The sequence below is a fragment of the Moschus berezovskii genome, chromosome 1 (assembly GCF_049115385.1).
Source record: "Moschus berezovskii isolate FMDL1 chromosome 1, NW_MosBer_1.0, whole genome shotgun sequence".
Lineage (NCBI taxonomy): Eukaryota > Metazoa > Chordata > Mammalia > Artiodactyla > Moschidae > Moschus > Moschus berezovskii.
In genome coordinates, this window is record NC_142460.1 from 101,372,172 (window position 1) to 101,383,597 (window position 11,426).

Below are 11,426 nucleotides of genomic sequence, written 5' to 3' on the forward strand. Positions count from 1 at the left end.
GGCTTTCGATAATGACTTTGTTTTCAACTGGGAGCTGTAATGCCACCTTCTATCCCTGAATACAAGACTTTTTTTCTCCACAGGGGAACTTTATTTAAAAATGTCTTTCACTATCTGGTTAACCCTTAACAATTCTTGTTCAAGGAAAGAACAGTGACCATAAAAATGTATCTAGTGAACAAATATTTCACATAATATGATTGGTAGTCCAAATACCTGATTTGCTTCAGAGGAAGACATTTCCCCAGGCTCATGATTAGCTGCTGCTAAGTCACTTCAGTCGTGTCCGACTCTGTGCGACCCCATAGACGGAAGCCCACCAGGCTCCCCCATCCCTGGGATTCTCCAGGCAAGAACACTGGAGTGGGTTGCCATTTCCTTCTCCAATGTGTGAAAGTGAAAAGTGAAAGTGAAGTCGCTCAGTCGTGTCCGACCCTTAGCGACCCCACAGACTACAGCCAACCAGGCTCCTCCATCCATGGGATTTTCTAGGCAATAGTACTGGAGTGGCTTGCCATTGCCTTCTCCGCATGATTAGCTGCTGCTGCTGCTGCTGCTAAGTCACTTCAGTCGTGTCCGACTCTGTGTGACCCCATAGATGGAAGCCCACCAGGCTCCCCTGTCCCTGGGATTCTCCAGGCAAGAACACTGGAGTGGGTTGCCATTTCCTTCTCCAATGTGTAAAAGTGGAAAGTGAAAAGTGAAAGTGAAGTCGCTCAGTCGTGTCCAAACCTTAGCGACCCCACAGACTGCAGCCTACCAGGCTCCTCCATCCATGGGATTTTCTAGGCAAGAGTACTGGAGTGGCTTGCCATTGCCTTCTCTGCATGATTAGCTAGGTGAGCAGAAACCAAATTCCCCAGCATTCAAGACTAACGTGATTGAGAGGTTGTTTGCCTTTCCGACAATCTCTCCAGCACCCCTTTATATACACCTTGTTCCACCAAATCTACTCCTCCATCTTCATGTTCCTTCCTCCTTGCCTTTGCTCCCTTTCTTCTCCTTTCTTGGCACCTTCCTTTCTGGACACCTCTGTATGTACAGGTCTGTCCTGACAGCTATGGCTCAGGTGCAGTTGCCTCCAAGAATTCTTCCTTCTCTCCCTTCCCAAGCTCTTTGTTCTTTTATGACGTGATCAGTACTTGCTGTGGATTATGCTTCCAGTATATCCCATTCTTTTAGACTATAAATTCTTTGAGAGCAGGGTAAGAGTCATATTTGAGGTATTCTGAACCCCCTTAGCATGTAACTCTGAAGTTCGTGTACCACAGGTAGTTTACTCATAAACACATTCCTGCAAAATGTTTATTGAGTGCATGAATTTGGCATGGTACGCCAATGGTGATTTTTGGGGTGTTTATGTAGAGCTACTGTGCTAAGCATTATCTCATTTGAGCATCACGTATAAACCCACGAAGCTATTGTTAGAGTGTCACCATCCACAACTGACAAAACTAAAGCTCAAAGGAGTTTTAAACCTCACCCAACATCACATAACTGGCAGAATGGTAGACCAGGATTCAAAATCAGATCTGTTTGGCCCAGAGGTTTGCCAACTTGTTCTAGATTATAAGAGTTGATTATTAAATTATCAGGAATTTGGCAAAGTGGTTGAAAGCACAGTTCTGATTAAAAATTAAATCACATAAACATATAAATAAATAACATTAAAAACAATGGTGGAAAATACTCAAAACTCATCACTTCTATTTATTTCATGAAATGTTATTGTCATGTATGTTCTTGAGGTTGTTAATGTTGCTTTTATCCATATGTTAGAATCGTTACGTACTGCTGTGCCTCTCTTCCAAAGGACACATCCAACAATGTTGCACTGGTAGCTTGAGAGTGGTCTCGGTGGGAAGATCTCTACCAAGGATATTGAGAAACACAACAAATGCAACTTGCCCCTTACCACCCTCATCCCACTTAAAGCCAGTGGTTACACATTTACACACACAACACTGGTCTGGCCCCAAAGTGAGAGCCACACTTACAATTCTTCAGCAAGTAATACGCTTTAGATCCAATACTCACACAGATTCTTCTGTTTCTAGACTTAACTTTCACTCAGTAGGACCTAACTTTGAACCATCACAGATAAGCTGCTTTCTGATGTTAGAAATTTGACACTTACATGGCTCCTTTGGGCCTCAGAATTGGAATAAAAGTAACTCTTAGTTATTTTTTTGCCTATACCCATATATCCTAAACCACTAACACAAATTTAATTATGCCCTTCATCACATCCTACACCCAGGGACACATGATGAGTCTCATAAAGTGTGAATTCTAAAATATGGATATAAATTTATTTCCCCAAATTTACATGAATATAATAACCTATTGCTTGATCTACATATTCTTAGAGGCTAGATTTCATGTACATAGTTTCCACATTATATATTGTATGTGTGGTTCCCATGAAATGAGATCTGACCTTTGAACCATAGGTTATGGGATGGGTACTAATTCCTTAACTCTAGATCATAGTGTGTTAGCATTGCTGAACCTTAGTTTCCTCGTCCGTACAACGAGGAATTTGATTTAGATGTCCTTACAGATCCTTCTGGCTCTAAATTTCTAAACGACATTACACATTGCTTCTCTTCTCTAGGGCTCAGTTTGTGCATCTGTAACCAACAGGGGGTTGAAATGGGTAGTTCCTAATGCCCTTTGCTGCTCCAGCAGCTTGGGGATCCACGTGAAAAGCCCTGTCTTCCACCTCATGTGTCATGCCTACTGGATACCATCATGCCTTACTTAGCCCTGGGAAAATGCCAGGTCACCTGCTGAACACCCAGAACTCGAGTGTGCCAAGAGAGGACTCAGAGATGGAGCTGCCTTTCTCGCTGGGAGCTCTAACTGCCACAGGACCAGTCTGCCATAACCCTCAAAACAAAGGGAAATGTGTAGGCGGAGGGAGCGCCTCTGTTGTTTTCTTTTAGATGGTCTAGAAGTGAGGGTGAAATATCTGCACAAGGGTTTTGATTTGACACTCCGGCTGGGTCTGCAGTGAGGAGGGTGGGGGTGAGGGAGGCGCAAGACGTAAGAGGGTGACACTTTCTGTTGGACGGGGAGGCGGGGTGACGGCGGGAAGGAAGGGAGAGGGTTGTGCACGGACTACTGGGGTGACGCTCAGGGTGAGCAGAGCACTCAGCCAGCACGTCTCAGTCTCTGCCCTTACTTGCTGACCCTGAACCTACAGTTCATTTGTATCTCTATGGAAAATCAGAAACTGTTTGTAACCCCTCATCCTGCCCCACAAAACCCGTATGCTTTTCAGGTTATAAGCACTTTGACACGTAAAATCTCTTCTGACCCACAAGACAACTCAATGAAATAAGTATCATTGCTTGGACTCTTCAGAGGAAGAATCGGAGGTTCAGAAAGGGAACTGAAGTTGTTTAAGATCACCTAGGTTGTAAGGCTGAGACTGGAACAGAGTCCATTCTTTGAACTTCAAGTCCATATGTTTCCAGCTCCCAAATGGCTGCAAGGGTTGGAGTAAATGCAATCCTTGAAGTCAAGACTGTGGGTTGAAACCACATGTCTCTGAGTGGCTGCTTTCCTGAGGACTCTCAGAAAAACACTCAGGAAAGGAGGGGTCGATGCATTCATGAGCTCAGTGAATCCTTGAAGTGGAGGGCACTCTGCACATCCCCTGTCCAGACTCTTCAAATTTCACATGGGGGAAATGCAGCCCTCAGAGACATGTGCATGTTCAAGCAGGTAAAGAGTGAGGGACAAGGCTAAGATTTCACCTGCTGGTCATTACCATCTGCTCAAGCATTGCTCCCTTTAGATGGCTTTTTAGTTACCAGCAACGTTACAAGATCATGGCTACTCTAAAAGCCTCGACCGTCACTGTGAGGTAAAGTAACATTTTCTTCCAGCAGAAGAACCGTGGATGGAGGGAGGCCAACATACTCCGATCTCAGCTGTCATTTTGAATTTGATCTCCTCTGTGCCAGAAATGGGACTTATTGCTGGTGAGAATGGTGACTCATGCTCTTTTGACGCCAACCAACTAATTTATCCTGCGGTGGTTTGGTAGGTACAAATGTTTAGTATGTGATCAAAAACAGAGACCCACCCTCTCCCACCATGCAGTCCCTTAGGATCGGTCTTGCCCAATCCTGAGGATGTTCTTGAACCCCAATCAAACTTTTACCTCAAATGTAATCTGTTTTATTCTAGGGATCACTGAAACTTGTAACCCAGTCATGGAGGATAGCAAATTGTATCATTAAAAGGGAAGAGTCTCATCCAAGAGTTCCCTGTCTTGAGTGGATCCTCTTTTTTATTATTATTAAATTGATTTGGCACCTTTGGCAGCTCATTTCCTCTCTTTTAGCCACATTATCCCTATCTGCTAAATGAGAGGGTTAAAGTGGGTGACTTTGGGGGATTATCTATTTTAAGGAGCTCCTTCCTTATAAGATCACACTTTTATCAGAGGCATCTCGTTATATCTGTTTTTCTATATGGTCTTGAGATGCTTTGGAGGTGAGGTTTAACCTGTGTCCTAGATGGGATTCTGCTCTATTTCTGAAAGGACAAGGAAAGCTAATAAGAATGGAATCAATTTAACCTGTAAAAAGTTAACTTTAGGATGAGCAATGGAGATGTATACAACAAACTTCAGAAACTGACATGACTTAAGCTTTCTTGCTTTCGTTACAGTATGTCTTTTAAAACCTACTTTTCAGGCCAGATGGACAGGGTACCCACCATAACCATCCAAGAGGTGAAGATGAATTCAGAGGAAACCTCTACAGGGATAAAAACAAATAAGATGTTTTATTTTAATAGTCACAGATAGTTGTCTCAAGATTCAGCCGGCTTTGATCCTGGAGAGCTGTCTGTATCAATTTTTCTAACATGATTGTGCAAACTCAGGTCTGAAACTTGGGTTTCTTCATTGACTTTTTCAACTAGTATCTCCTAAAGTGCCTATGCAGTGCCAGGCACTTTTGCCATGGTTGTGGAAAAACAAGGATAATTTTAATACTACCCTGATCATAACCACCTTAGAGTCTTCCCAGAGAAGATTTAACAGGCACACAGATTACTGTCGCTTAAGGCAGTGGCTTCAATGCCATGAGAAAGCTGGAGGCTGTTGAGAGGAGAGAGATTCCATCTCACTAAAAGCTCCTCCCACAGGAAGTGGCCTCTCCAGTCTTGATGATTGTCAGGCAAGATTTTAATTCATTGTTAATAAGCCAACGATTGGGGAGCCTACTTCTCTGTGATTCTTTTTTTTTTTTTTTTCATCTGTAGATAAGAATAGTATCAACCTCATTGACTTGTGAGTAATATGTGATTTCACGTGTATTAAAGCTCTTAGAAAATTTCCTGGAACATTGTTAAGTGCTCAAAACAATCATCATGACTTTTATTCTTAGCATCAGAGTAAAATTACCCCAAAGTTTCTTGCAATCTCAAGAGAGACATCCATAGAGGGAAGACCCATGCTCGTAGACTTCTTTGTGTGCTACGGTGAAACCTACTCAGGTCTTCACAGGTGTCCAGGCTGTGTCGCTCAGAAGGGTGCCATCACTTTCTCCCTCTCCCCTAAACTCGTCCTTCTGTCTCTCAAACACATTGTGCGTGTTCACACACACACACACACACACACACACACAAATGCACAACTGTTTCTCTCTGTAGAAGTTGGACTGTTTATCAAAAGCCCCAGATGTAGGAGTGTTTCAGATAATTTTTGGAAACTGAAATGATTTCAGAGATAATAAGCATCAAGACCGTGGGTGTAAAATAAAAACAATAGGTGAGTTCATAGTGAAATCTTTACATTAAGGAGAGATGGGTTTTCCTTTTTGCTGTCTTTTTTCCCAAAAGCATCATCATTTATGTGGTTTGAAAGTGATCTTTCCTCTGGAAATTAGACATCGTGATATACAACACAAAGATGTAGCTGATTAATTGTATGAACAACTCAATCTCTTTTGAGCGCAGCTTCGTCCTCCTTCAGGCATGGCAGCCTACAAGAATGAATTTGCTTTGAGTCATATATTTTACATAAACCAAAGAGGTTACCCCTAAGATGAACTGTCTGGCTTACTCTTCCCTACCCCCACCGCGTCCCACACACCATCGCAGGAAGGTATTAGCAGTTTCAAAACTTGAACTTTCTCTCAAGCATTTCTTTACTTGAACCAAGCAGGATTTCTACATTAAAAAAATTATTGTCACAGTGCCGTGTGTAATGAACAACTATGGGCAGGTCGTTCTTTTATATGTAAAGCTAATGAGACAATATTTCTCATTTACCATCAGTGTGGCAAATACTGGGGAGAGGTACTGCTGTCCTGGGTATTCAGCGTGTTTTGTCTCTCTGGTCACATTGTGAAGAGGGACAAGCAGTTGCCAGAGGCTGACCAGGATGGGGGTGGTATTGAAGTTTGCCTAGTTTACCCCGCATCTCTTCAGTTTTACAGATGGAGAGATCAAGGGCCAAAAAGAGAAAGTGACTTGCAGAAGGTCACAGAGGGGTTAGAACCCAGAACTTTTGAATCGCAGTCCAGGATTCTAACAATAGAACAAAAGATTAACACTAGCCCACAACCACAGTGCTCTCATAAAGTGTAATGACATGATACAATAATATCTGACTTGAATGGTTGTTACGGGGGTAAATGAGATAACAAATGTGAAATATTCATGTAAAATCTTACAGTACTACCTAGGTGGTTGATAAAGAGTGCAGAACATCTATACAAGTCAAGGGAGAAATGAGGATTATTTTCTTCCTGCAAATAAAACAGAAGTAGTCCCAAGGTCATTTTAAAAGTGTTTGCCTGATGCCTTCTTTTAGTCTGAAGTTTCCTTCACATAGTTCAGCATGAGGGAGTTTCATGTCATTCTAGACGAAAGATAATTTGTCTGTCTCTCATATAACTAGCAATCTCTAACCAAGCACAAATGTGGCTGAGGTCAAAAGCAGAAACACTACCCTAAACTTGAAGATGGCATTTGCAGACTTAAGCCTAGAGCAGGAATTCTACACTCAAAGTGAAGGCTCCTCAGTCAAACAGGTAAACAGTACCTTTGGCACCACAGAGACTTCCTCTAGAGCGAGGAAGATGGGAAGAGACGGCAGAAGGTTACTTCACAAGAAGTTGGGCTCGAGAATAGAAATGCATGCTGTTTCTGATAGGGATTTAAGAGAAGTCGAGTCACCTGTGACACTGGCAGCAACACATTGGATGCTTGCGGAAGCACGATCGGAATTGTTTGGTGCCAGTCACAAGAGGAAGTTCCCATGAGACAGAGTGTGGTTTAGAACTTTCAGACAATCTAAAAACTGTTAACATAGAGCCAGATTGCCTCTGAGAAGAGGCACATGATCCTAGAAGCTGTCCTACAGGGGCTGTGGAAGGGATGCTGAAAAGAGGCTGCAGACCAGACAAAGCCCCCTGTACTATGCCACCCTCTAAGAGGGTGAAAGTCTGGAATTCCTTTTTTTCCATAGAGGGAGGATGCTGAAAGAGCCACAGGAGTTTGAATGGCAATCGACAGGATGGAAAATCTTTAAGCGGCCTCACCTTTCTTCTACCGTAAAAAGAGAGTGATGAGATCCTGCTCTCAGGGAAATGAAAGGGCAGTAACTTTCCAAAGCAATCAAAGATGCTGCCTCTAGTCCTATATTCAGGCCACATGTGGAAGTGCTTGCTTTCAGATGGTACCTGGCTTGGAGGATCGCCTTCCATGGCCTAGAAAATATAGTACTGAGGTTGGTGCAGCAGGAGGTGGTAGTGGTACTGGGGTGTTGTAAGATTTTTCTTGGAATCTGTGATGCTGCTTTAAAAGACCAATGGGATCATCAGAGACTGTCCTGCTGTTTATCACAATGGGATCCATAGCACACTGATTCTATGAGATCCATGTTCTAGGGCCAACTTAGAGGGATGTTGCACATTCCATAGCCCCCCTCCCCATGTAGATTTGCATGTAAAGGTTCTGAGAAGGGCCAGAGCAAAGCAACCTGTTTCATTTTGAATAATCCTTCTTTTTTTTTTTCTAACTTATTTGACCATGGAAACCATTTTTACTTAACACTACAGTCATCCTGGGTGCTTATGCTCCATAGAAAATCCTTTGGGCAACAATTTTGGTTAATTCCATGGATTCAGTAGTCACTGTCACAAGGACCCACAGAACGTTAGCACTGAAAGCAACACAGGATTCAATGCCTTCTTCTACTTTTTAAATAAAGAAAGCAGAGACTTAGAAGTTTGTACCAAAGTAATGAACAACAGCCATTAATCCTGACCTATAAGAACCTAAATTCTAAAATGTCAACAAATGACTGTGTAACATTAGGTCATGGATTGTGATGTAATATTATATTATATATAAGGTTAAATGGGAGTTCCAAGAATACAGGGGTTGGAATGAATAGAACCGATTTCTAATCTGAGGTATCTGCTTTTTTCACTCTTATGGCATGGGCCCATCACTTTTATTAGCACTGGGTACTCTCTCCTGTCTAAATTGGGGAAGATAAAGCTTGTCTGGCTAATTTCACAAGTTCTGGTGAGAATGAAGATAGAAAAAGGATGTGAAAGTGGTTTATAAATTGAAAGGTACTGTGTAAATGGTAGAGATCCTTTCCCCCCTAAGAGGTTGATGTGTCAGTTGACATTGGGAGGCATTGCCATTGTGTACATTTTTCCATCAATTTCCTGTTTCTTGAAGCTTGCTTACATCTCTCCATACACTCCATTTTTTAACTGCTTTCCCAGGTTAGTGAAATGACCTCTGTGTGGAAGCTCTCAGCAAAGTCACAAAGTCAGTTGCCCCCCTGGAATGAGACATGGAACCTAGGACCCTAACTCATACCCAGTCAAGCTGACTTGCAAGGGAAAGCAGAAAACTATGGGCAGGGACAAACCCTCATAAACACCTGTGAAGGACACAAAGGCCTCTAAATTCTGTGTTGTCAGGACTGAACAAAAGAAAAAGAAGAAACCAACAACATTAGTACCAAGAGAAAAGAGAGTGACAGAGACAAAAAGACTCGGTTCATGAAGCCTGGGTATCTTATCTCTGGAATGTTATTGATAATCTGAGTGTAGTGTGAGATCTTAAGTGAAATGAATTGGTGGTTTCAGTTCCGGATATGGTATGCAAAGAAAAAAAAATTGCTCTTTGAAATTCAGAGCTTCCTCGTCTGGGCTTCAGGAAGCCACACGCCTGAAGCTGAGTGTGGAAACTGACTCATTTCTAGCCCTTTGAGATTAGCCTTTCCAGCCCCCAGACTGTGGGCAGGATCTGAGGCCTATTGGGTCTGGCCTAACCTGGAGAAGGAGATCAGAAAGAAAAGTGTTGGATACACACCTCTTTTCGGGTGCTTGGCCTCCCAGAAGGTTCTAGACGCAGTGGCCCTTCTGGACAAACTACTCCCAAAGATTTTCAACTTGCAGTTGGTAGTGGGTGGGTGGCCTGAAGTGGGAGGAAAGAAAAATTCAAAAGCAGTAACTACCTAATTTTTAAGGAGACATTAAAGCAGGTTGTCTGGCTGACCCACTTAGTGGACCAACTTGACCATGAGGTTATGAGTGTAAAGGATATCATATGTTTCCATACCAACCAGCCCTCTGAAGCAATGAGTCATTCTCCATGACCGCCCCAACAATCTGTGGATCTGGTATTCTATGGGCCACTCAGGGACAGGAGAGCCCCAGAGGTATTTAAAATAACTTCTACAGAAGAGAAGAACATGTTAAAAATCACATTTTCCCATTTTTTCTTTACACCTCAAACATGATTGCACATGATGTGTCAGTTAAACTGAAGCATGGAACCCGAGGCATGACAGGAGGAAATTCAGATTTTCTGGAAGGGTCATTCCAAGCTTGACCCTTTAGACCTTAAATTAGCGGTTTCCAGACTGCCTGCAGACCATCTCAGTGAGAGAAATAGCCACTAAGATGACCTTTTATTTCAATCTGATTGACGCTTTAAAAAAACCTGAACAATGTGTTTGAAGATAATGTGAAGAATGTTGGTTTAAATGAGAAGCTAGTGAGAGACAAGATGATACTGGGGAATGGGGACCAACAAAAGACCTGGCTGAAGGTCAGAAGATCAGAGTTTACTAAATCCATGACTTCTGGCCATCCACTTAATCTCTCTACACCTCACTTTTTCATCTATAAAGGGAGCACACTAATTTAAAAAGATAGCACACACGTGAAGGCATTTGCCTTATAAATGGTGAAGACTGTGCTAAGGTTCATAGTTATCACTATATATAAACTTTTAAACGTTAATGATGAATCTGTGTTAGAAGTGAAAATTTTAAACTTCATCATAGAAGAAGCATTCATCTTCTCAATTTCTTCATCTGGAAAGCACTCAAGAAACACATTAACTCACATTATTGATTTATTTGCATGACACTTCCAAAAAATATCCGAAACAGCTCATATGATATAGAGGTAACAACCTCATTAAAACACAGATAAAAGATTAAGACCTGGCCAGGAAAGAAGAGGACAGTGAGGAGGAAGAGAACTCAGAATTATAATAACTCTACTGAAGCACAGAGTGTGGTTTTTGAGCCTCCCAGCAGCTTAGACAAAGAGGGAACTTCGCAGTATTATACAGCAACTCTCATCCAGTAAAGGAAGAATAGTTATGTATGGATTGGGAAGGGGGACCAAACCCTTCTTGGCCCTAAATTCCACACGAAATGTGTCATTTACATCTTTATTTAAGCGATTTGAAGAAATAAAATGAGCAGGATCTCCAAAAGCACACAGCAAAGATACCGTTCCAGTCTAACCACTAAGAGATATTTCCCTTTGTGAATCAGTGCTTGCCTTCCCAGAACAAACAAACAGCAAGATGATTAATAGAAGAAGCAGGCTGCCTTTAAAAAATAGGGCAGTGAAAATCAGAATGTTTGCCCCTGGCAGGGGCTTGCCACTAAACCAGGTACTCACAGAGGCAGTCACCATTCATTAGGGGAGTCCAGTCAGCAAGGCAATCTACAAGGTGCCTTGCACAAGGTCACCTGGTGTCTCTGAAACTGACTCTGCATTCTGAGTTCCTTAATATGATTTTTTAGGTCACAGTGTTCTAGGCAAAGCTCCCTATTGATGTACATCTCTCATGCAAGATTTAGATCACCTCTTTTCGGGCAGAGCTCCATGGAAACACCGCCCATGATTTCTGAAGTGGAGACTGATTGAATCCCAGTAATGCCCAGCTGGAGTGGACAGTGAGTCTGCAGCTGACCCATTGCTGGACAGTTGGCAAGCCTGAGACTCTCAGAATATAGTCCATATAGGCCATTATTGTTTTGATGCCACAGTAAATTCCTGTTTACCTACGGTGGCTAGGCAATGGAATATTCTGGGCAATGGAAAATTCTGGTTCATGTTGTTGCCATCTAT

General features: G+C 42.4%; 1 long non-coding RNA gene across 1 annotated transcript; it reads right to left on the bottom strand.

Annotated features, from left to right (window-relative positions):
- Positions 1-3,256: 3,256 nt before the first annotated feature.
- Positions 3,257-11,103, bottom strand: LOC129544575 (uncharacterized). The gene is made up of 3 exons (XR_008683483.2): positions 10,974-11,103; positions 9,364-9,468; positions 3,257-6,005 (listed from the first exon to the last, which is right to left on the bottom strand). It is a non-coding gene; the product is annotated as an uncharacterized LOC129544575 (long non-coding RNA).
- Between the last annotated feature and the right edge of the window lie 323 nt (positions 11,104-11,426).